Genomic DNA, 24,345 nt, shown 5'->3' on the forward strand with positions numbered 1-24,345 from the left:
AAGCTTACAATCTAGGAGGGAGGGGGTAGTGGAACAATAGGAAGTGGCTGAGGGGAATGAAGTGGCTGAGGGGGATGAAGTGGTGGGAGGAATGAGGGAGAATGGCCGTTAGGTGAGGGTGGGGTAGGCTTCCCTGAAGAGATGGGTTTTGAGGGAGCGCCTGAATGTGGGGAGGGAAGGCGACAGTCGGATGGATTGGGGCAGTGAGTTCCAGAGGATAGGGGAGGACCTGGAGAAGTCCTGCAGTCGTGCATGGGAGGAGGAGACCAGGGAGCAGGATAGAAGGAGGTCCTGTGAGGAGCGAAGGGTACGGGTAGGGTGGTACTTGGGGATCAAGTTGGTGAGGTAGTCAGGGGCAGTGTTGTGAACGGCTTTGTAGGTCAGGATTAGAAGTTTAAATTTGATGCGTTGGGCAAGCCAGTGGAGGGATAGGCAGAGGGGGGTGGCAGAGGTGGAGCGGGTGGTGAGGTGGATGAGTCTGGCCGCTGAGTTCAGGATGGTCTGGAGCGGGGAGAGCCTGCACTTGGGTAGGCCAGTGAGAAGAGAGTTGCAATAGTCAAGGCGTGAGATGATGGAGTGTACAAGAAGTTTGGTGGTGTCTGGGGTGAGGAAGGTACGTATCTTGGCAATATTGCGGAGATGGAGCCTGCATGTGTTTGTAAGTGATTTGACATGAGGGAGGAAGGAGAGGTTCGAGTCAAGAATGACGCCAAGGACTTTGGCTTGCGGGGCGGGAATGATAGTGGTGTTGGTGGTGGTGATGGATAGGCTGGGGGGGGGGTGTAGGCAGGGGGAAAGACGAGGAGTTCGGTTTTGGAGAGGTTAAGCTTGAGGAAATGGAGCGACATCCAGTCTGAGATGTCGTTTAGGAGGTGAGTGATGCGGGCGGAGATAGTGGGGGTGAGGAGAGGGGTGGAGAGGTAGATTTGGGTGTCGTCAGCATAGAGGTGATAATTGAAGCCATGGGAGTGTATGAGTGTGCCCAGGGAGGAGGTGTAGATGGAGAAGAGAAGGGGTCCAAGGACAGAGCCTTGGGGGACCCCAACAGAGAGGGGGAGGGAGGGGGAGGTGGTCGAAGCAAATCGAAGCTAAATTCCAACTGAGTGATCAGCCCAGGCCCCTGAGCCTGCCACTCCCGCCCCCTCCACAGCCCAGGGCTCCATTGAGCACTGGAGGGGAAGAACAGAGAGCTGGAGACTCCCTGCTCAGAGCAGAGGGGAGAACTGAGCGATCAGTCGTGTTTGATTGCTTAGTTCTTTGTGCAGAGCCAGCAAAGGACAGACGCAGCATTAAATTGATTTTCCATCCACCTAGGTGAGTAGAATTTTTTTTCAAAAGCCCATTCTCTTTTGCCGAGTATCTTGCCTGGGCATATACGGCCATTTTATTAGGTACATCTATATCCCCCACATCATGACACCACCACCAGCCTGAACCATTGATACAAGGCAGGATGGATCCATGCTTTCATGTTGTTTATGCCAAATCCTGCCCCTGCCATCTGAATGTTGCAGCTGAAATCCAGACTCATCATACCAGGCAACGTTTTGTAGCCTCTGTTTCCTGTTCTTAGCTGACAGGAGTGTCACCCTGTGTGGTCTTCTGCTGCTGTAGCCCATCTGCTTCAAGGTTCAACGTGTTGTGCATTCAGAGATGGTATTCGGCATACCTTAGTTGTAACGAGTGGATATTTGAGTTACTGTTGCCTTTTTATCCTCTCGAACCAGTCTGGCCATCTATACCAAATCTAGCCTGTCCGATGTGGAGGTGCAGTAAAAAATGTCAGGGGGGAAGAGGATGGGAGATCAGCAGGGCAGGCGACAGGGGTCACTACTGGCTGGGCAGAGAACAGAGGCACAGCTTCTTCTCCCATCCCTGCACTGCACACATCCTGGGCACAGGCAACAGAGCTCCTCTTCCCCACAGAATGCATAATCAAGGACAGTATAGTGTCAAGCTAGGGCAGTAAAGTATCAGATTAGGTGGTATTATGTCAATTTAGGGTAGCATAGTGGAAGGTTAGGGTAGTATAGTGGTAGGCTAAGGTTGGCTTTGGGGGGGAGGGGGTTTGGGGGCACAACTAAAATCTGGGGTGGCATAGCCCACTTCAGCACCCCCTAGATCCAGCCATGCTGTCCATTCTCCTCTGACCTCTGACATCAACAAGGCATTTCCGTCCACACAACTGCCTCTCACTGGATATTTTCTCTTTTTCGGACCATTCTCTGTAAACCCTACAGATGGTTGTGCATGAAAATCCCAGCAGATCAGCAGTTTTCAAAATATTCTGGCACCAACAACCATGCCACGTTCAAAGTCACTTAAATCCCCTTTCTTCTCCATTCTGATGCTCGGTTTGAACTTCAGCATGTCGTCTTCACCATGTCTAGATGCCTAAATGCATTAACCCCCCCTGGTGGTATTCTCGAGTGTAGCTCGGGTAAAGTTTCAGCACCACAAGCAGTAACCCCGAGCTACACTCAGGAATACACTGCAGCGTTGCTCCGGGATCTGTTCTTCACTTACTTGTCCTGCGCTCCCACGATGTCCCCCCTGCAGTGTCCCCAGCAATGTCCTCCGGCCGATGCCGGCATCTGTCTTTTGGGTTCCGTTCCCTGCGACGTCAAGACATACGGGGATGGAAATGGCGGGAAATTTTAAAAGTGACATTCACTAAAATCACATAGTATAACATTCCTGTATCAAACCATTTCACATACATTTTGTCCCGAGTGCTTTGTCCGGCGCCCTGCCTGCATTTTTACTGTTCTTTCTGCCTGGAAACTGAGAAACGTCCATGGCGTCCAAAAAGCGTCCCTTTAGGTCAAAAGCGGTTTTAGACCGGCTAGAGAACAGCGATAGTAAATCAGAACCACTTGCAGAATTGAGTGATAATGATTCGTGGGGGAAATTCCTCATCAGACACTGAAAACGATTCTGCGACTTTGCTCAGCGATGTGCGAACTTGGCGCTATATTTCACATTTCAGTGTTTTTGGTTTGATTACATTATTGAATTAAATGTATTATTATTATATTATTATTTTTTATGATTATTTATTAAATTATAATTTATGATTTCGTGTTTCAAATTTTATCATCCCCGGGATGTTTACTAGACTCTTGTTCGGACAGATTTCAGTGAGTTATTCCTAAAAATTACAGGCCTACAATAAAAAAATACATATTTCCATGCAAAAAAATGTACCACTTTGAGCACAGAAATATGGACATAATCAGACCGCTAGGGAGGTGAAATCCGTTTTCTTCCCCATTGTGATGCTCGGTTTGAACTTCAGCATGTCGTCTTCACCAAGTCTAGATGCCTAATTGCATTGAGTTTCTGCGATTTGATTGACTGATTAGCAATTTGTGCTACCAAGCCATTGAACAGGTGTACCTAATAAAGTGACCTGTGAGTGTACTTTAATCAGGGGCGGACTGACCATTTGGCCACTCAGGCACTGCCCGAGGGCCCAAGGTCAGTAGGGTGCCACATGAGATGCCCCTGGTACTTTTAATTGACTTTTTCATAGGCTTTTTTTGGCTGTGGGTGGGGAAACAGGGGCCCCATGATCCCCTATTGCCCAGGGGCCCCATGAGTTGTCAGTCCGCCCCTGACTTTAATACTTACTGTATCCAAAAAATGCAAACTTTCTTTTCAACTCTTTTAGATAAGAAACAGAAATATCTGTGATAGAAATATCATTATCTGCGTATTTTTCTATTTGTCAAGTTTTGAACATTTTAATTAGAATTTATTTCAGGAGCTTTTTTTTTTTTTCCTACACACAGTTGATGTATCCAATAATTTACACAGTCCATTACGTGTTCCTACCTCCTGTAAATTTAATGCTGGCGTCCCTAAATTTGGTAAATGAAGGACAGAAAGGTGAAATCCAGCTCCCAGGCAAACACTGGCCATGTAGATATTATTCATAATTTACTGGGATAATCAGCAAGTTAGGATGAAGAGCGAGGAGGAAGAGCGGAGCAATTTGCTCTTCGCTTGCCAGGCAGGTCTGGAAAAGGTTAAAGAACAAAGGTCTACGGCTCCTGGGAGGATTCCTTCATTTGCGCATCAGCCAAGAGTTAATAGCCATTTAACTGTTGTTTTCCTAGCGGACATAATGGGATTGATTTAGTAAATAAAAGTGACAGAGTCTGTTCCCACTGAGGTATCAGGAAATCATCCTACACCTGTTATTTGCAAATCATTAACTTCCATGTCATGAACTGTTTTATTATCCTTAAGAAGAAAGCTTGATATAAAAAAAAATGTATAGCAAACAAAGCTCAGAAAATGGGCCAAAGAAATGTTAAAGTGGAATTTTTCATTTTATAGAGTTTTTTTTTTTTCAAAAAATCCATAAACCAACCAGCAGCTCTGAAAATAATTAAAATTATTCTAAAAACATATTTTTGTTTGAAGAAAAAATAACAAACATTTCTATACTTACCTACTGTGTGCAGTGGTTTTGCGCAGAGCAGCCCAGATCCTCCCCTTCTCAGGTCCCCTGCCAGCGCTCCTGGCCCCTCTCTCCTGTCGGGTGCCCCCACAGCAAGCAACTTACTATGGGGGCACATGCTGCTCCGTGTGTCCATTCACACTTGGCCCAAGTGGTATATTTAGGTTTTGTGCTGCCCTAGACAATACAAAAATCGTCTTCCCTAATGGACACCAACCAACACCACCCCCCCTTCCCCCTCCTGCAAAAAGAGCCTGACATTGACCAACAACACCCCTGCCCCCCACTCGGGAGACCCTACCACTATGCCCCTCTCTCCTGTTGGGTGCCTCCACAGCAAGCAACTTACTACGGGGGCACATGCTGCTCCGTGTCTCCATTCACACTTGGCCCCAGTGGTATATTTAGGTTTTGTGCTGCCCTAGACAATACATAAATCGTCTGCCCTAACGGACACCGACCAACACCACCCCCCCTTCCCCCTCCTGCAAAAAGAGGCTGACATTGACCAACAACACCCCTGCCCCCCACTCGGGAGACCCTACCACTACGCCCCTCTCTCCTGTTGGGTGCCCCCACAGCAAACAACTTACTACGGGGGCAGATGCTGCTCCGTGTGTCCATTCACATTTGCCCCAGTGGTATATTTAGGTTTTGTGCTGCCCTAGGCAATACAAAAATTGTCTACCCCAACGGACACCGACCAACACCACCCCCCCTTCCCCCTCCTGCAAAAAGAGCCTGACATTGATCAACAACACCCCTGCCCCCCACTCGGGAGACCCTACCACTACGCCCCTCTCTCCTGTTGGGTGCCCACACAGCAAGCAACTTACTATGGGGGCACATGCTGCTCCGTGTGTCCAATCACACTTGGCCCCAGTGGTATATTTAGGTTTTGTGCTGCCATAGGCAATACAAAAATTGTCTGCCCCAATGGACACCGACCACACCACCCCCTCTTCCCCCTCCTGCGGAAAGAGGCTGACATTGACCAACAACACCCCTGTCCCCCACTCGGGAGAGCCTTCCGCTACACATCCCCCGGCGATAAAGAGACACTCATCTTCAGAGCTCCGGACATCCCTGGGAACGGGAGTTAGGCTTTACATACACCATCAAGCACCCCACAGCCTCTCTTGGATCCCATCTGGTTCTCATGGCACGCGTGTCCCTTCTTTCATCCCTTCTTCTGCGGGGAGGTGCTGCCCCCCGAAAAATGCCACCCTAGGCAAGTGCCTTGTTTGCCTTGTGGTAAATACACCCCTACTTGGCCCAGCCCCCTCTCTCTTCTCATTTTGGGCCACTCTTCTTTCACCATCTGCTCCAGGTCTCTCAGATTGGAAGGGTTCTTTTTTCCCAACTGCTGTTTTGAGATCTCTCCACACGTGCTCTATGGGATTGAGATCTGGACTTGTTGCGGGCCAGTTCAGTCCTCTCCAGTGCTTTGTCTGAAACCATTTCTGGGGCGTTTTTGACATGTGCTTTGGCTCATTGTCCTGGCCAGTTCAGACCACATTGCAGTCCAGTAAAGTTTTTTTCTACATCAAAAATGCATGGAGAGTAGGGTACAGTATATGGTTTCCAATGGCATAGTTCACACCAGTGCAGTCAGTTTCAGTGCTTTCCAGTTCCAGAAAAAAAAGCAGAACATGCTGAATTTTTTTCTGCACTAAACTGCACAGGTCTGCGGTAAAACACATAAAAAATTCACCAGAACGCACCAAAAGGACACCGGAATGCACATGTCCTTATTTAAGGAGCAGACAAAAAGAGGGGAACAAATGCACCAGAACGCATCAAAAACACGTAAAAGACGCACATGCAGAAATGCACCCAGAACGCATCCGGACTGAGTTTCTATGGTGTGATCAAGGCCTCAAGGGGCATCTTTTTAAAGTGGTTAATCTGATATTCACCAAGCCTCCACTGCAGGTGAATCTTCCTGGTCCGTGTGTTTTAAAGGACGGAGGTTGATTCACCACTCAACCTTAAGTGTGTAACAGATTTTAATGGCTCCTAAAATTTAAAGAAGCTACTTTGAAGTCCCACCTGTTTTTTTGTGTATTTATTCATTTTTAAACAGCAAGTAAAAAGTGAAATAAAATGTAAACAAAAACAGCATACCAATAGCATTAATGCAAATAACTAATAAACAATTACAGAAATAAAAATACTATTAGAGAGAAAGAAGGAGAGAGAGAGAGAGACACATATACAATTGTCCTTGAAAATGGATTTTATTGGTGCCACACCCCTTAGTGAAAAGACAAAAAGAAAACTACTGGGGCTTCATCAGGCACCATACCAACAAAACTCCATACAAAAAGAGTATAACTTTATTAAACACCATTAAAAGCGCAATTGAATTAGAAAATTTGAGAATAAATATAGCTCCATATATAAAAACATGTAACCATTACATATTGAGACTATACAGAAACATCAGGCTTGTTTCCGAACGATTACCATATACAATATAGTAGGTGTGTGTACAGCTTGTATATAATGTTTTAAAAAAATTTCACCAACGTGTTTCGCAGGACAAAATCCGGCTTCCTCAGGGAGATTTAACACACAGTTCTAAAATGATAAACAAAGCGATAATAAACAAACTGAAACATATTTACGAAAAGAAAAGGCATCCATCGCGAAAATATTAAAATTTTACCAGTCGATGGCATCTAGTTTTCCATGAGGAAGCCAAGGAGCCATGATCATATGAATCCCAAAAGACCCTTCAATCAGCAGTTACAGAAAAGGAAAGGAGATATGGGCCTATCCAGGGGCGGACTGACAACTCATGGGGCCCCTGGGCAATAGGGGATCATGGGGCCCCTGTTTTCTTGCCCACACTCAAAAAAGCCTATAAAAAAGGTACCAGGGGCATTTCATGGGGCCCTCTACTGACCCCGGGCCCTCGGGCAGTGCCCGAGTGCTCGAATGGTCAGTCCACCCCTGGGCCTATCAGATACTAGAATTAGGCCCATTCTGTCTACAAGAAAAAATTGTATACAATTAATTTATAGGGGAAAAAAAAACACGGAGGGAGAAGAGAAAGGTGGAGAGAAGAGAGAAAGAAAAGACCCTCCCTTGTCCCTTAAAAATGTATTGTTATCCACAATATACATTGCTCATAAATTAAAGGAACACTTTTTTAATCAGAGTATAGCATCAAGTCAATTAAACTCCTGGGATATTGATCAGGTCAATTAAAAAGCAGAGTTAATCAGTTTCAATGTTTCAGGTGCAACAATGAGACAACCCCCAAAACAGGAATGGTTTTTTAGGTAGAGGCCACTGACATTGTTTTTCCTACTCATATTTTCTAACTGTTTTTTTACTAGTTTTGCATTTGGCTAGGGTCAGTGTCAATACTGGTAGCATGAGGCCATACCTGGACCCTACAGAGGTTGCACAGGCAGTCTAACTCCTCCAGGATGGCACATCAATACGTGCCATTGCCAGAAGATTTGCTGTGTCTCCCAACACAGTCTCAAGCGCATGGAGGAGAGTCCAGGAGACAGACAGTTACTCGAGGAGAACTGGACAGGGCCGTAGAAGGTTCTTAACCCATCAGCCGGTCCGGTATCTGCTCCTTTGTACAAGGAGGAACAGGATGAGAACTGCCAGAGCCCTACAAAATGACCTCCAGCCGGCCACTGGTGTGAATGTCTCTGACCAAACAATCATAAACAGACTTCATGAGGGTGGACTGAGGGCCCGACGTCCTCTAGTGGTCCCTGTGATCACTGCTGGCACCATAGAGCTCGATGGGCATTTGCCATTGAACACCAGAATTGGCAGGTCCACCACTGGCGCCCTGTGCTTTTCACAGATGAGAGCAGGTTCACCCTGAGCACATGTGACAGACGTGAAAGGGTTTGGAGAAGTTGCGGAGAACGTTCTGCTGCCTGTAACATTGTTCAGCATGACAATTTTGGTGGTGGGTGAGTGATGGTCTGTGGAGGCATATCCATGGAGGGACGCACAGACCTCTACAGGCTAGACAATGACACCCTGACTTCCATTAGAAATCGGGATGAAATCCTTGGACCCATTGTCAGACCCTACGCTGGTGCAGTGGATAATGGGTTCCTCTGGCCTCATGTAGCAGTTCCTGGAGGATGAAGGAATTGATACCATTGAATGGCCCCCACGTTCACCTGACCCAAATCCTATAGAACACCTCTGGGATATCATGTTTCGGTCCATCCAATACTGCCAGGTTGCACCTCAGACTGTCCAGGAGCTCAGTGATGCCCTGGTCCAGATCTGAGAGGAAATACCCCAGGACACCATCCGTGGTCTCATTAGGAGCATGCCTTGACATTGTCAGGCATGCATACAAGCACGAGGGGCCCTGCAAACTACTGAGTACCATGTTGAGTTGTTGCAATGAAATTTCAGCAAAATGCACTCGCTTGCTGCATCAATTTTTCACTTTGATTTTCGGGGTGTCTTTGAATTCAGTCCTCTGTAGGTTGATAATTTTCATTACCATCAGATGGGGCATCTTTACGTTCCTAACACATTATCCAGTCCATATCAGTATAGATATCCAGCAGGAGATTTTTCCCAATTGAGATCTGATGTGTTTTTCCTTTAATTTTTTGAGCAGTGTATATTCACTTATCTATGTTATTACTGTGTCCTATGGATTTCCAATCTGCAACCCCACTCCCCAAGAGAAAAAAATAAAAGAAAGAAATCTAAATTAAATAAACCAAACTGCCCTGAATACACCTAAATAATAAAAATAATAATAGTAATAATAATAAAAACTCTAAATTAAAATGTAAAAATATTTTTTAAGCAGCTCGGTTAAATTAGAAGACACCAACTTGGCAAATTGGTAATGTTTGCAGCAAATTTTTATTGCGCTGGAAACACTCCTCTCATCCCTACTGAAAAAGAAATAACTCTAGCTGAGCATGTTAAGCACAATATACAGTATGATCAACAAAGTCTGAAGAGCTGGTTTGCTGATGAAAAGAAGCAGACATACAGGAAAGAGAAACCATTCCATCGCCAGAACATGAAAGAAGTTAAAATGTTGATATTATCGGGAACTGAAAAAGGGAACACTGAAAAAATAGGCAGATGGTCTAAAATACACCAGAACACATGCATAGTACCAATTATTTCAAAGAAAAAAACAATTTATGAGTTGACAGTGCTGCTGATGAGAGTTTGGACCATTTTGAAACTGGCTTGACAAACAAAATTCCAAGATGGACTGTAAGGAGAGTTAGAACAAGGTGATGGCAATGATACCCTGAATAATCTGCAAGAATTATTATTATTTATTATTATTTATTACAGGTGCTTATATAGCGCGGTCAATTTATGCAGCGCTTTACATATTTATTGTACATTCACATCAGTTCCTAACCCTCAGAACAAGAACACACACAACGGCCTGTGAATGAGAGTGTATGGCCAACTCATACACTCTCACGGCTTCAACTACCACCTCTATGCTGACGACACACAAATATATCTCTCAACCCCCCACCTCACCCCCTCAGTCTCTGCCCGAATCACACACCTACTGAGCGACATATCAGACTGGATGTCGCTCCACTTCCTTAAACTGAACCTCTCCAAAACCGAGTTTCTTGTCTTCCCCCCAGCCCGGACACCACCCCCCATTGACTTCTCCGTCACATCCAACAACGCCACCATCAAACCCGCCCCGCAGGCCAGAGTACTGGGTGTCATTCTGGACTCCAACCTATCCTTCCAGCCCCAAGTCCAATCTTTAACAAACTCGTGCAGACTCCACCTCCGCAACATCGCCAAAATCCGCACGTTCCTAACCCCAGAAACCACTAAACAGCTCATCCACTCCCTCATCATATCACGACTCGACTACTGCAACTCCCTCCTCACTGGCCTGCCTCGCCGCTGGGTCCCCGCTTCAGTCAATCCTGAATACGGCTGCCAGACTCATTCACCTTACCAACCGCTCCATCTCCGCCACCCCCCTCTGCCAATCCCTCCACTGGCTTCCGATTGCGCAACGGATCAAATTCAAAATCCTAACACTGACGTACAAAGCCGCCCACCATACTGCCCCGAACTACATCACTGACCTAATATCCAAGTACCACCCAACACGCACACTCCGCTCCTCACAAGACCTCCTTCTCTCTAGTTCCCTGGTCTCCTCCTCCCATGCCCGCCTCCAGGACTTCTCCAGGGTGTCACCCATCCTCTGGAACTCCCTGCCCCAACCCATCAGATTATCACCTACTCTCCTCTCCTTTAGGCGCACCCTGAAAACCCATCTCTTCAGGGAAGCCTACCCTACCCCCTGCAAACCTGCCGACCTCCTTGATCTTCCTACCACTCCATCGCCTACAGCTATCTCCTCCTGTGCCACCATCCCCTCCCTCCTAGATTGTAATCTTGAAAGAGCAGGGCCCTTGATCCCCTCATGGTTTGCATTGTATTGGTATTGTTTTGTCACATGTTCTGTCCCCCTCTGTAATGTACAGCGCTGAGCGAACTATTGGCGTTTTATAAATACTGTATAATAATAATAATATACACCAATCAGACATAACAATATGACCACCCCCCATAATATTATAATCACCCACCTAACATTGAGTAGGTTCCTATTTTTCCATCAAAACAGCCCTGACCCATCAAGACATAGACTCCACTAGAGCATCACACTGCCTCCACCGACTTGTCTTCTTCCCATTCTGTATCCTGGTGCCATCTTTTCCCCAGGTAAGTGATGCAAACGTACCTAGCCATGCACATGATGTTAAAAAAAATGTGATTCATCAGAAAAGGCCACCTTCTTCTGTTGTTCCGTGGTCCAGTTCTGATGCCCACGTGCCCACTGTTGGCTGTGGACATGAGTTAGCATGGGCACCCTGAGTGGTCTGTGGCTACGCAGCCTCGTATACAATAAATATCTTTCTCTAAGAACCAGCATTACCTTTTTCATCAATTTAAACTACAGTAGCTCTTCTGTGAGATGAGATTATACGGGGCAACCTTCACTCCCTATGTGCATCAATGAGCCTTAGCCGCCCATGACCCTGTCACCGGTTCACCAGTTTTCTTTCTTAGGACCACTTTTGGCAAGTCCTCACCACTGCAGACTGGGAACATCCCACAAGACCTGCAGTTTTGGAAATGCTCTAGCCCCAGTGGTCTAGCCATTAAAATGTCAAAGTCACTCAAATTCTTGCGCATTGTTTTCTGCTTTCAACACTTCATCTTCAGGGACAACATGTTCATTTGCTGCCTAAAATATCCTTCCCACTTTCAGATGCCATTGTAAGGAGATAACCAATGTTATTCACTTTACATGTCAATAGTAAAAAAAATATGTCTTATCGATGTATAGAGAAACTCAAAAAAACAAAATGCCATGAGTGCCAGTTGGAACAAAACAAAAGATTTTGAACATCATTTAACAACCATATGTCACACCTACCCCTAGTGTAAGTGGTCAGGCACTAGAGCTGGCTGCTGTGTTTGTCACTTATAGCAGCCCCCTTTTCCAAAAGGCAAGCAGGCGTACCGGTACTTGATTGCCTCTAGGTCTAATACAAAATGCTATAGCGCCTGGCTTCCACTCCGGAGCATAGAGAACAGGTACTTGCGGTTGGCAGACAGGCAGAATGGTCAGTGATAATCCGGTTTCAGGCTAAGTTCTGAGCGTAGTCAATATTTAACCCAAAGTCATCAACAAGGAAAGCAAGATGGCAAGCAGGGATAAGATGCAGGTTTAGGCATGGGGAAACAAGGCAGGGAAACAGGAAGCTTCAAGCACATGTTCCAAACACTAGCACAAGCATGAGACTGCAAGCTTGGCTGGCTTAAATTAGGTTTGGTCTCCACCTAGAGACTGGCTACATCAATGACCCTGCAGGTGGACAATGAGACAGGGAAGGCAGCTCAGCCAAAACCAGAATGCTGGAAGGAGACCAGCTGTCATGGAACAGGAGTATTACATGCTCCTAACACCATGATCATTGACAGAATCACCACAAGACTGTATAACCGGAACCTGTCCACATTGTGTGCTTAGGTCTTTGACTATTCAGAGTCCACAGGAAGAAGTCATTTCTGTCTGCTTGACAGTGTGTCAGGAATCCTGCAGCGGTAGCCTCTAGCGCTCCACAGACCGGATTCCCCCAAGGCGTGGAATCTAAGTCCCTACCTGCTTGTTCACCAGGGCCCCTGATGGTGGGGATGGACTTGGAGCAGGCCGAGACCAGGTCGCGGCCCCTGAGTTCACTCAGCTGTAGTAGAAGCACCGTTGGAGGTGTATAGCAGGTGAGAGTCTGATGTGAGGAGGTCAAGAGCAGCGTCAGGCAGGCCGGTAACAGTGGTGGCGGCGTGGTACAAAATCAGCAGGCAGAGGAATAAACAGGTCACAAGCCGGGTTCGTTAACAGGAGATCAGAATGTGCGGGATTAAGCAGGAGAATGGTCAGACAAGCCAGGGATCAGAACAGGAGACAGACAGCAAACCAGGGTCAGGCAGGGTCGGCAACAAGACAATCTACTAAACAGGAACTTCAGGAAACAGGTAAGACCATACGGCACTTGAGCATTGCAAGAGCTGGGTTTAAATAGCCCGCCCGACTCCTGACAGGCGCTCCTGGGTCCTAGTGCCTGCCCGGCGCCGTCATTGGTAACAGGCGCGCCTGGGTCCTAGTGCCTGCCTGCCTGTATGTCTTGTCAGGATTCTACGCATGTGCAGATTCGATCGCCGCGGCGATCTTCCCATTCCCTGACACAGTGTAATTATAATTATAACAATAATAAAATAACTCAAGCTACAAAAAAGGTCAGGATATTAATAAAGGAGCCTCAAGTTCCACAAAAAAAGGAAATAATTATTTTTTTCCCAAGATGGTCCTATGTATTTGGAAATATGCGCTCTTTCTCAGGCTTGAAACCAGTCACTGAGAAGGAAGTAAGGCATCTTAATTCTGAATAGATGCCATGTCTGTGTATGTTTGCAAACCCAACATCTCTTTGGATATTCAAATATTTTAGAACTATCTATCTACACTCACTGGCCACTTTATTTGGTACACCTTGTTAGTGCCAAGAAAATATCCACCACACCATTACACCACCACCACCACCAGCCTGAACTGTTGATACGAGGCAGGATGGATCCATGCTTTCATGTTGTTTATGCCAAATTCTTACCCTACCATCTGAATGTCGCAGCTGAAATCGAATGCCCGTTCCCCTCTGACCTCAACAAGGCATTTTCGTCCATCCAACTGCCACTTACTGGATATTTTATCAGTAGATCAGTTTTTTTAAATACTCAGATCTGGCATTAACAACCATGCCACACTCAAAGTCACTTAAATCCATTTTCTTCTCCATTCTGACGCTTGGTTTGAACTTCAGCAAGTCGCCATCACCACGGCTACATGCCTAAATACATTGAGTTGCTGCCATGTGATTGGCTGATTAGCAATCTGTGTTACTAAGCAATTGAACAGGTGTACCTAATAAAGTGACCAATGAGTCTATCTATCAATCTATCTATCTATCTATCTATCTATCTATCTATCTATCTATCTATCTATCTATCTATCTATCTATCTATCTATCTATCTATCCATCCATCCATCCATCCACCCACCCACCCACCCATCCATCCATCCATCCATCCATCCATCTATCTATCTATCTATCTATCTATCTATCTATCTATCTATCTATCTATCTATTTGTCTTCCATCAAAATGTTTCTTGATAAGTACAAGACTGCAGACTGGTTGATCTAAACCAGAAGTAGACTCACCCAAATATATAATGGTTATCTGGAGGTGTCGGAGTTCTAATTGCACTTCAACACTCAGACAGGTTGAAAGGAGGCTGTAATTCGATTTGACCTGCCAATTGTCAGCGAAAGAGACTTTTATGGATTATTATTGCCTGGCATGCTGAACAAAGCTTCCTAAGGCAAAGAAAAATCAAGCGGACAAAACTTGATACACTTACCAGTGAATTATTTCCTGCCTAAAACTTTCATATAAAACAATTAGGTAAAGACATTTTTGGAAAACCACTTGATGTCTGCCTTCAAGAAATGGCATCAACACAAATTAAAATGTTGGGTAGTTGCAATGTACTATTACTGTTCAAAGTGCAGATGACTGAAAAAAATTACCTTACAAAATACAGTAAACCATTTCATAAAATAGATTAACCACTTGAGCTCCTGAGGATTTACCCCCCTTAATGACCAGGCCTCTTTTTGCTACTCGGCGCTGCACTAATTCAACTGATAATTGCGCGGTCATGCAATGCTGCACCCAAACAAAATTTACGTCCTTTTTTTCACATAAATAGAGCTTTCTTTCTGTGTAATTTGATCACCTGTGCGCTTTTTATTTTTCACGCTATAAACAAAAAGAGGCCAAAAATGTTGAAGAAAAACAATATTTTTTACTTTCAGCTATAAAAAATATATAGTAAACTCAAAGTTGGTTATACATTTAGGCCAAAATGTATTCTGCTCCATGTTTTTGGTAAAAAAAATCCCTATAAGTGTATTATGATTGCTTTGTGTGGAAGTTAAAGCGTCTATAAACTATGGTATAAATACTGCAACTTACGCCATTTTTACAGCACTGCGCTAGTTTAACGGACAATTGCGCGGTCATGCAATATGGTACATAAATGAAATTTACATCCTTTTTTCCCCCACAAATTGAGCTTTCTTTCGGTGGTATTTGATTGCCTGTGCGGTTTTTATTTTTGCGCTATAAAAAAAAAAGGCAGACAATTTTGAGGAAAAAAAAACAATATTTTGGACTTTTTGCTATAAAACATGCCCAGTAAAAAAAAATGCAAAAATCAAATTTAGTCATAAATTTCTGCCAAAATGCATTCTGCGGCATGTCTTTGCTAAAAGAAACCCAATACATGTAAATTAATTGGTTTACGTGAGTTATAGCGTATACAAATGGCGGGAAAGATACTGGGATATTTAGGGTTTTTTTTTATACTAATAATGGCGGCGATCAGCGAATTATGGCGGCGATCAGGGACTTATGGCAGCGACCAGCGACTTATGGCGGGACTGCAGGACTGCGGCGGACATTTTGACATTGGGGGGTACTGACTTGGGGGTCACTGACATCCCCAAAAACACTAATACAGTGATCAGTGCAAAAAAAAACACTGACACTGTACTAATGGCACTGGGGAGGAAGGGGGTAACTTTATTTAGCAGGGAAGGGTTATAGGAGTGAGGGGAGTGTTTTACTAGGGGGCGGGGGTGTGTACTGGGCAGGACAAGGCTGATCGAGAAAGAGAAACTGTTCTTTCTCGATCAGCTCACCCTCGAGCTGAGAAGGAAGTGACAGACAGCACAGCTACTGCAGCTGTGCTCTCTGCCACTGTTTGCCGCTGATCTCCGGGACATAGGCGCTAAGAAGTGGCTGTGACCCGGCGACTGACATCTGCGGCGGTGATCTGCGGGACAAATAGGGCGGCGGCGCGCCTCGCGCGCGCCCCCTATTTGTTTACAAAACACATGTCTTAAAACGTGGTTTTGCCTGTGAGTGCCGCCCTGCCGCCGTATATGTACAGTGGCAGGGCGGCAAGTGGTTAAAATATTTCAGTTTTTCTGATTAATTACATTTTTTGGTAAAAAAAAAATAATCACCAGATTTTTTATAGAGATTGGGCTAATTTATTAAACATGATATAGTACACATTTTGAATCATAACATGGATTATTGTAAGGGCATCCTATTCCTTCTGTACTGAAAGTATTGTAACTGTAATGTCTCCCTTATATTGTAAAGCTCTGCGCAAACTGTTGGCGCTATATAAATCCTGTAAAACAATAATAATAATAAGGGCATAACAATTAAAAGTTAGAATTTATTAAAAAAAAATAAAAATTGCGTAATAAACCTTTTTATAGTGATTATGTCGAAGTTTCCTGGTATACTATACCCTCAACACATCAAGAATCTAACAATTTTTTTTCCAGCTTGTGGTTTACCACAAACCACAGTATATTTCTAAATAATTGATTTGTCCCTGATTTCAGCATTAGTAGAAACAATGTTCAGGATATTATTCTCACTTGTAAAATGTCAAAAAAGCTAAAAAAAAACAAACATCTCAGGAAAGCCATGTTAAACAATGAATCCTCCTAGAAACTGTGCCATAAGGTGTGGAATAATAAAATGCTGAGAATTATGATGACTGGTGGGCAATTTGTTGTCACTTCCTCTCTCGAGGCCTCAGTCACAACCATCAACCAAGACTGCAACATAGAGCATCTGCTATTCAATTAGCGTTAGACGTCAACGCATCTTATATTACAGTTACAAACTTTTATTGAGTGGAACTTCGGGAAAGTTACTTAAAGGATAACTATAATTTTATTGTTTTTTTTTGTTTTTATATATGGCTCCTTAGGAATATTATCTGTCAGAAGGTTTGTTGTTGATAAATGATGACATATATTTGTTTTAGTGCACTGGTTAGTACAACAGTACTAAGAAATATGATTATTTTCAATATTACAATGTTTCCAGAAATGATCAAAGATTATGGTTGACTTCAAGTTCAGGTTGATGTGAAGGGCAAATGTTAGAGGTTTGATGGAGGTTAAAGTGTAAGTCCAGCTAGAAAGGATTTTTTTATTTATTGATAGAGACTAAAAAGTTAAACTGTCTGGCAGCCTTTGCCATCTGTCATGGAGTGAACTCTGCTCTGAGTTTCTCAGTCTGCACACCTGTTACGACCATCATGGAGGATCCCCACTCCATCCTGTATTTTTAATTAATTTTTTGTTATAAGGAAAATAACAGGAGAACCTAGGGCACCCAAATGCAGGCAATAACTCCAAAATCTCTCTAATGACTCCCTAAATCTCCCTAATGGATGTAGTAGGAAATGATGGCAGAGAGGTCTTGCTGTTGGAGTATCCAAGAGATATGCGAAGCTGGGATATGACTTAGCTCACCTGGGTTTCCCCATAACTAAAATATCTCCTTTGGATGGACTGAACCTTTAAGGGTTCAATTGACTGGTTAGAATGGGATTAAGGATTAGGTTCAGGTTTAAAGTTTATTTTATATTTCAATATTTTTATTGAAAGATTTCAGTGTAAAAACAGGGTACGATGATAAAACATGGTACGAAATACAGTTCACAGTCAGGTACAACGATACATTTGTGTGAAGTAAATTCCCCACCATTTGGCTGGGGATTTTATATATCTGAGTTGCATTGACCAGAGAGGTATGCTCGGTGTGGTGTGAACCGAATAAGGGTGGTGATGTTATATTGAAGGGATAAGGAACATGGATAAGAGGTGAGGGCAGGGAGAAAAGGGGGAGGAAGGGAAGGGGGGATAGAGGGGGGGGGACGCACCAGTCATGGGCAAAGGATCTAAGTAAAGTTTATTTTAGACTGGCCCACTTCTCCATCTTAACCAATCAGAGAACACTTTGCATTCTCTGAGGAAATGTAAAGTGATCTCTGAATGGCCTCTTTGCACCATTCTGGGCACGAAACCCAGAAGTTAGTGGAGATAACTGTAATAGTGCTACCTACTAAAGTGTTTTTCATCTTCTAGAGCAGCGGTTCTCAACCTGGGGGTCGCGACCCCTTTGGGGGTCGAACGACGCTTTCCCAGGGGTCGCCTAAGACCATCGGAAAACACATATTTCCGATGGTGTTAGGAACCGAGACACCGCTGCTCTATCCGTCTCCAGGTGTGGGCGGGATGACATGCCGACCCTGCCATCTGGACACACCCTCGGGATCAATCCTCGCCGGTGATTGGCCTCCAGAACTGTAGCTCAGGAGAGGCACACAGGCGGCCAATCACTGGCGAGGAGGTGGAGCTTGGAGAGGAGGAGCCGAGCGGCACCGCAAAGATCAAGCGGGTGCAGAGGAGGAGAGCGGCCGGAGAAGGAAGACAGCTGACAGGTAAGTGTCTGTACCATGGGAGAGGGAGGGAGCGAGCGAGCCCAGGCTGGAGCAGGGGTCAGCAAGGTAAGTATCATTGCTGTCAGTGGGAGGAATAGTGCCCCATCATTGGATTCACTAATACCAATGATGGGGCACTATTCCTCCCACTGACACCAACGATGAGGCACAATTCCTCCCCCCACTGACACCAACGATGGGGCACGATTCCTCCCCCCACTGACACCAACGATGGGGCACTATTCCTCCCCCCACTGACACCAACGATGGGGCACTATTCCTCCCCCCACTGACACCAACGATGGGGCACTATTCCTCCCCCCACTGACACCAATGATGGGGCACTATTCCTCCCCCCACTGACACCAACGATGGGGCACTATTCCTCCCACTGACACCAACGATGGGGCACTATTCCTCCCACTGACACCAACGATGGGGCACTATTCCTCCCACTGACACCAACGATGGGGCACTATTCCTTCCACTGACACCTATGATGGGCACTATTCCCCCCACTGACACCTATGATGGGGCACTATTCCCCCCACTGACACCTATGATGGGGCACTATTCCTCCCACTGACACCAATGATGGGGCACTATCCTCCCACTGACACCAATGATGGGGCACTATTCCTCCCACTGACACCAATGATGGGGCACTATTCCTCCCACTGACACCAATGATGGGGCACTATTCCTCCCACTGACACCAATGATGGGGCACTATTCCCCCCACTGACACCAATGATGGGGCACTATTCCTCCCACTGACACCAATGATGGGGCACTATTCCTTCCACTGACACCTATGATGGGGCACTATTCCCCCCACTTACACCTATGATGGGGCACTATTCCCCCCACTGACACCAATGACGTGGCACTATTCCTCCCACTGACACCAATGACGGGGCACTATTCCTCCCACTGACACCAATGACGGGGCACTATTCCTCCCACTGACACCAATGACGGGGCACTATTCCTCCCACTGACACCAATGACGGGGCACTATTCCTACCACTGACACCAATGATGGGGCACTATTCCTACCACTGATACCAATGATGGGGCACTATTCCTACCACTGATACCAATGACGTGGCACTACTCCTCCCACTGCAAAATTACAGTTATGAAGTAGCAACGAAAATAATTTTATGGTTGGGGGTCACCACAACATGAGGAACTGTATTAAGGGGTCGCGGCATTAGAAAGGTTGAGAACCACTGTTCTAGAGGGATTGTACAGGTATGGTATATGCATAGATACATTGGTCTAAGCTGGACTAATGTAACTATGTAAAAAAAAAATACATACTGTACATGGATTTCTTCTTTTAACCTCTTGGCACCGGGTGAATGCATATTGAAGGGATAAGGAACATGGATAAGAGGTGAGGGCGGGGAGAAAAGGGGGAGGAAGGGAAGGGGGGGGTAGAGGGGGGGGGACGCACCAGTCATGGGCAAAGGATCTAAGTAAAGTTTATTTTAGACATTACTCTCAAAATAACGTTTAAGATTTAAAGAAGAATTCTAGGACTGGATATTTTTACATAGCTACATTGGTCCAGCTTGGACCAATGGAACTATGCATTAACCATCCCTGTGGGATCCCCCTGGAAGCTAGAAGTTACTGTAGTATGCACTGCCACTTCAATGACCTCCACTAGCTTCCTATGCCCATGCCAATCGGTTGTCCTCCTGCCTTGTGAACACAGGAGGTCATCCATTTGGCACGACTGCCATTACATAGTACATAGTTAGTCTGGCTAAAAAAAGACAAAAATCCATCCAGTTCAACCATTAAAAAAAAAACATTCAGAGAATAGTTTGCATTTTGTCAATTAACGCAAATCATTCTATGATTAAAAGGCAAGAATGACATTACTGGCCCACCTCTCACCCATTCGGCACAAGTGCCATTCAGAGAAAGATTTGCATTTTGTCAATCTAAAACCTAGAAAAGCATGACGTCACTGGCCCATTTCTCCACCTTAACCAATCAGAGAACACTTTGCATTCTCTGAGGAAATGGAAAGTGATCTCTGAATGGCCTCGTTGCACCATTCTGGGCACAAAACCCAGAAGTTAGTGGAGATAACTGTAATAGTGCTACCTACTACAGTATTTTTCAGCTTCTAGAGTGATTGTACAGGTATGGTATATGCATAGATACATTGGTCTAAGCTGGACTAATGTAACTATGTAAAAAAATACATACTGTACATGGATTTCTTCTTTTAACCTCTTGGCACCGGGTGAATGGAAATGTGCGTCTTCCCGGCGTCTGGGCCTAGACACTGAGCAGCCGCACATTTGCTTTCTATTAAAAAAAACATATGTGCTGAGAGTGCGCACCTTGCGCTCTCCCAGAACACATGTCCGGTACTCACGGAAAGGTCCCGATCTCCTCTTTCGATCGGGAACTTTCCACATGACCCTAAACCCCGCCATCCCGGCTTCTGAAACCCTTAAAGAGCTGGGAGGCACCTGCGCCAAGGGGTTAAGCCATGAACAGCAGAAAAAATTACCTTTGCAGTGGGATCTCCTCATTAAGTTTAGGGGAAGAGGAATAAACTGTACTTACCTTAATCTCTGCTTCCCAACTTCCATTGTGCTGTGCAACCATTCTTCCAAATCCGCTTCCCTTCTGCACTTCACCGCAGGCTTTCTAACATCATCATGTGCAATGCAGAACCAACAACTGTAAGTAAGAATGGCCAGGACCATTCTGGAGATTCAAGGAGTCAAGGAGTAGAGGAACGCACCAGCTGCCAGGGTAGTTTGGCATAAGGTAGGTATCATATCTTATTCTTTTAACCCCTAGACTTAACAAGCATTTAACCCTGGCAAATCGGAGGAAAAGGGTGAACTGCAAGAGTATATTTTTTTTAATATCCCTAGTCCAGCTTTAAGTTAAAGGTTAGGCTTAGGGGAAAAGTTCCAGATTTTGATTTAGAGTCAAAAAGTTTGGTTTAGAATACTAGGACTCTATTTTTGTAACATTTATTTGACTTAAATAACACATTCTGTTACTATACCGTGTTCCAAATTATTATGCAAATGATATTTTTCTCATTTACCTAAATAATTGATGTAAATAAGTCAGCATAATTCTCATGTTATCAACTATTAAGAGTACAATTCACATTTTATTGAACAAACCTCCTAATGATAACAGGATTTTTGTTCCAAATTATTCCGCACAGTAAGTTTCAAAACACTTTATAGGTTGTAAAGAACTGAAAATTGTCATTTGTTGTGTTTGCAGCATATTTACTGAAATCAAAAGCTATTTCAATCAAACTTTTAACAACATTTTAACTTTTTAAACATTTTAACAGGTCATGTTTCATTGTAACATAGGACCCTTTATTTGATAGCAGCTTCACAAGTCTTGCATTCATTGAACTTGTGAGTTTTTGGACAGTTTCTGCTTGAATTTGTTTGCAAGATGTCAGAATAGCCTCCCAGAGCTGCTCTTTGGATGTAAACTGCCTCCCACCCTCATAGATCTTTTGCTTGAGGATGCTCCAAAGGTTCTCAATAGGATTGAGGTCAGGGTAGGATGGAGGCCACACCATGACTTTCTCTCCTTTTATCCCCATAGCAGCCATTGATGCAGAGGTATTCTTTGCAGCATGAGATGGTGCATTGTCATGCATGAAGATGATTTTATTACGGAAAGCATAGTTCTTCCTTCTGTATCAATGAAGAAAGTGGTCAGTCAGAAACTCCACATACTTTGCAGAGGTCATCTTTACACCTTCAGGCCCCTAAAGGGGCTGACCAGCTCTGTTCCCATGATTCCGGCCCAAAATATGACGCCACCGCCGCCTTGCTGACATCGCAGCCATGTTGGAACAGGGTAGCCGTCCACCAACCATCCACTACTCTATCCATCTGGACCATCCAGGGTTGCACGGCACTCATCAGTGAACAGGACTGTTTGAAAATTAGTCTTCATGTATTTTTCTGCCCAATGCAGCCGTTTCTGCTTGTGAGCATTGGTTAGTGGTGGCCAAATAGAAGGTTTATGCACAGTTGCAAGACTCTGGAGGACTCTACACCTTGATGTCTGTGGGACTCCAGAGGCACCAGCAGCTTAAAATATCTGTTTGCTGCTATGTAATGGTATTTTAGCAGCTGCTCTCTTGATCCGATGCATGGATCTGGCAGAAATCTTCCTCAATGTGCCTTTATCTGCACCAACCCGTCTGTGCTCTGAATCAGCCACAAATCTCTTAATAGTGCGATGATCACGCTTATGTTTTCATGAAATATCGAATGTTTTCATACCTCGTCCAAGACATTGAACTATTTCACTCTTTTCGGCAGCAGAGAGATCCTTTTTCTTCCCCATAATGCTTGAAAATGGTGCTCTGCTTAATAATGTGGAACACCCTCCTTTAGTAGTTTTTCCTTAAATCGGGCTCACCGGCCAATCTAATTATCACAGGTGTCCGAGATTTTTTTCAGTGATCAAAAGAGCCCTGACACACAATGCCATCAATGAGTTACACTGAAAAACAAAATATTTAATCTTTGTGACACTTAAATAGAATTTGAATAATAATTTGGAACAAGGTGTAAGAATGGGCCAGGGCAGGCATGTTTTCTGAAAAAGCACAGCAGAAGAAATATCAGAGACTAACCCAGCCCTCTCGTTCTTTTCTGAGTTTCCTTTTATATTTGTGGAACTAAGGAAACACTGTAAATGGACTTATAATATAGCATTGCAGCACATATTTTATTTTAATGGGAGGCCATAGTATTCCTTTAAGCTCATCACATTTGCATATATCTCTTAAAATCAAAGCAAAAGATTCTTTTCAATTATTGTTACTGTGTTCGGTTGTTTTGTCTATTCGTGTTTAATCAACAGCGAAGTTCTTGTGTCTGAATAAAGCTTCGTCTTTATTCTATTGGACATAAAAATCACCCTTTAATCTTGAAAATTGGCAAAATATGGAGACTGAGATACGCTTTAACAGCATAGGACAAAGCACATTTAAGTGTCTTTCCACTGAGTTTTTTTTATAAATGTCAAAAACATCTTTATTTTACACTTTGAGTGTCTGTTTTATCCACATAATTGATGTTTCCAGACTTTTTACTTGCAAAAGTAGATAATTTCTGTCTGCCCCTTTTGTTCTTTGGCAGTTTATTTTTTTTGTATTTCTGTTTATAATGTCATCTACTTCAAGAGAAAAAAGTAAGATTGTTTTTTTTTTCTCCTATGACATTAAAATTTCAGAGAAACGCAACAATTTTGTTTCAATGCTTGTATTTTTTTTACCCTTTCACATACCCCCTCCCACTCACAATCTACAATGCTCGATACAAAAGCCAAAAGAGAGAAAATAGAAAAAGACCAAAAGCACTATGAAAATGAATGAGTGCACAGCAACAAAGTTCCCAGCAACACTGTTTGATAAATGAACAAATTGCATTATGCATATCTTGTATGGAGTAAAATGGGGATTTTTTATGATTGTTAAAAGTCAATCTTGCTGCATTGGTTGTAACGGAACTGGAACCCAGACCGCACTGAGTTTTTCCATTATAGCACAACTTCCCCTGTCCGAACACCATCCACGGACCACACCCTTGAAATCCCTCAGGAAAAAGACAGCACCCAGCTCTTAAAACAGAAAGCCAACTCTTTATTTTAATACAAAACACAGAATATATACAGAGGGCGGGGAAAGACAACCAGGAACAGGAAATACATCATCAGCCCTCCCCATCCCACCAAGACACAGAACAATGGGATGAAACACATGGTAAAGGACATTGACCAACCCCCACACCAATACACAAACAGTACATCCCATAATAGTTGGCTGGACAGGAAGACGCAGCACAATGGGGGGTAACACGTGGCAAACAGACAATGGACAGC

The sequence above is a fragment of the Staurois parvus genome, unplaced genomic scaffold (genome assembly GCF_062004578.1).
Source record: "Staurois parvus isolate SC_StPar_1 unplaced genomic scaffold, SC_StPar_1.0 ptg001184l, whole genome shotgun sequence".
Taxonomy (NCBI): Eukaryota; Metazoa; Chordata; class Amphibia; order Anura; family Ranidae; genus Staurois; species Staurois parvus.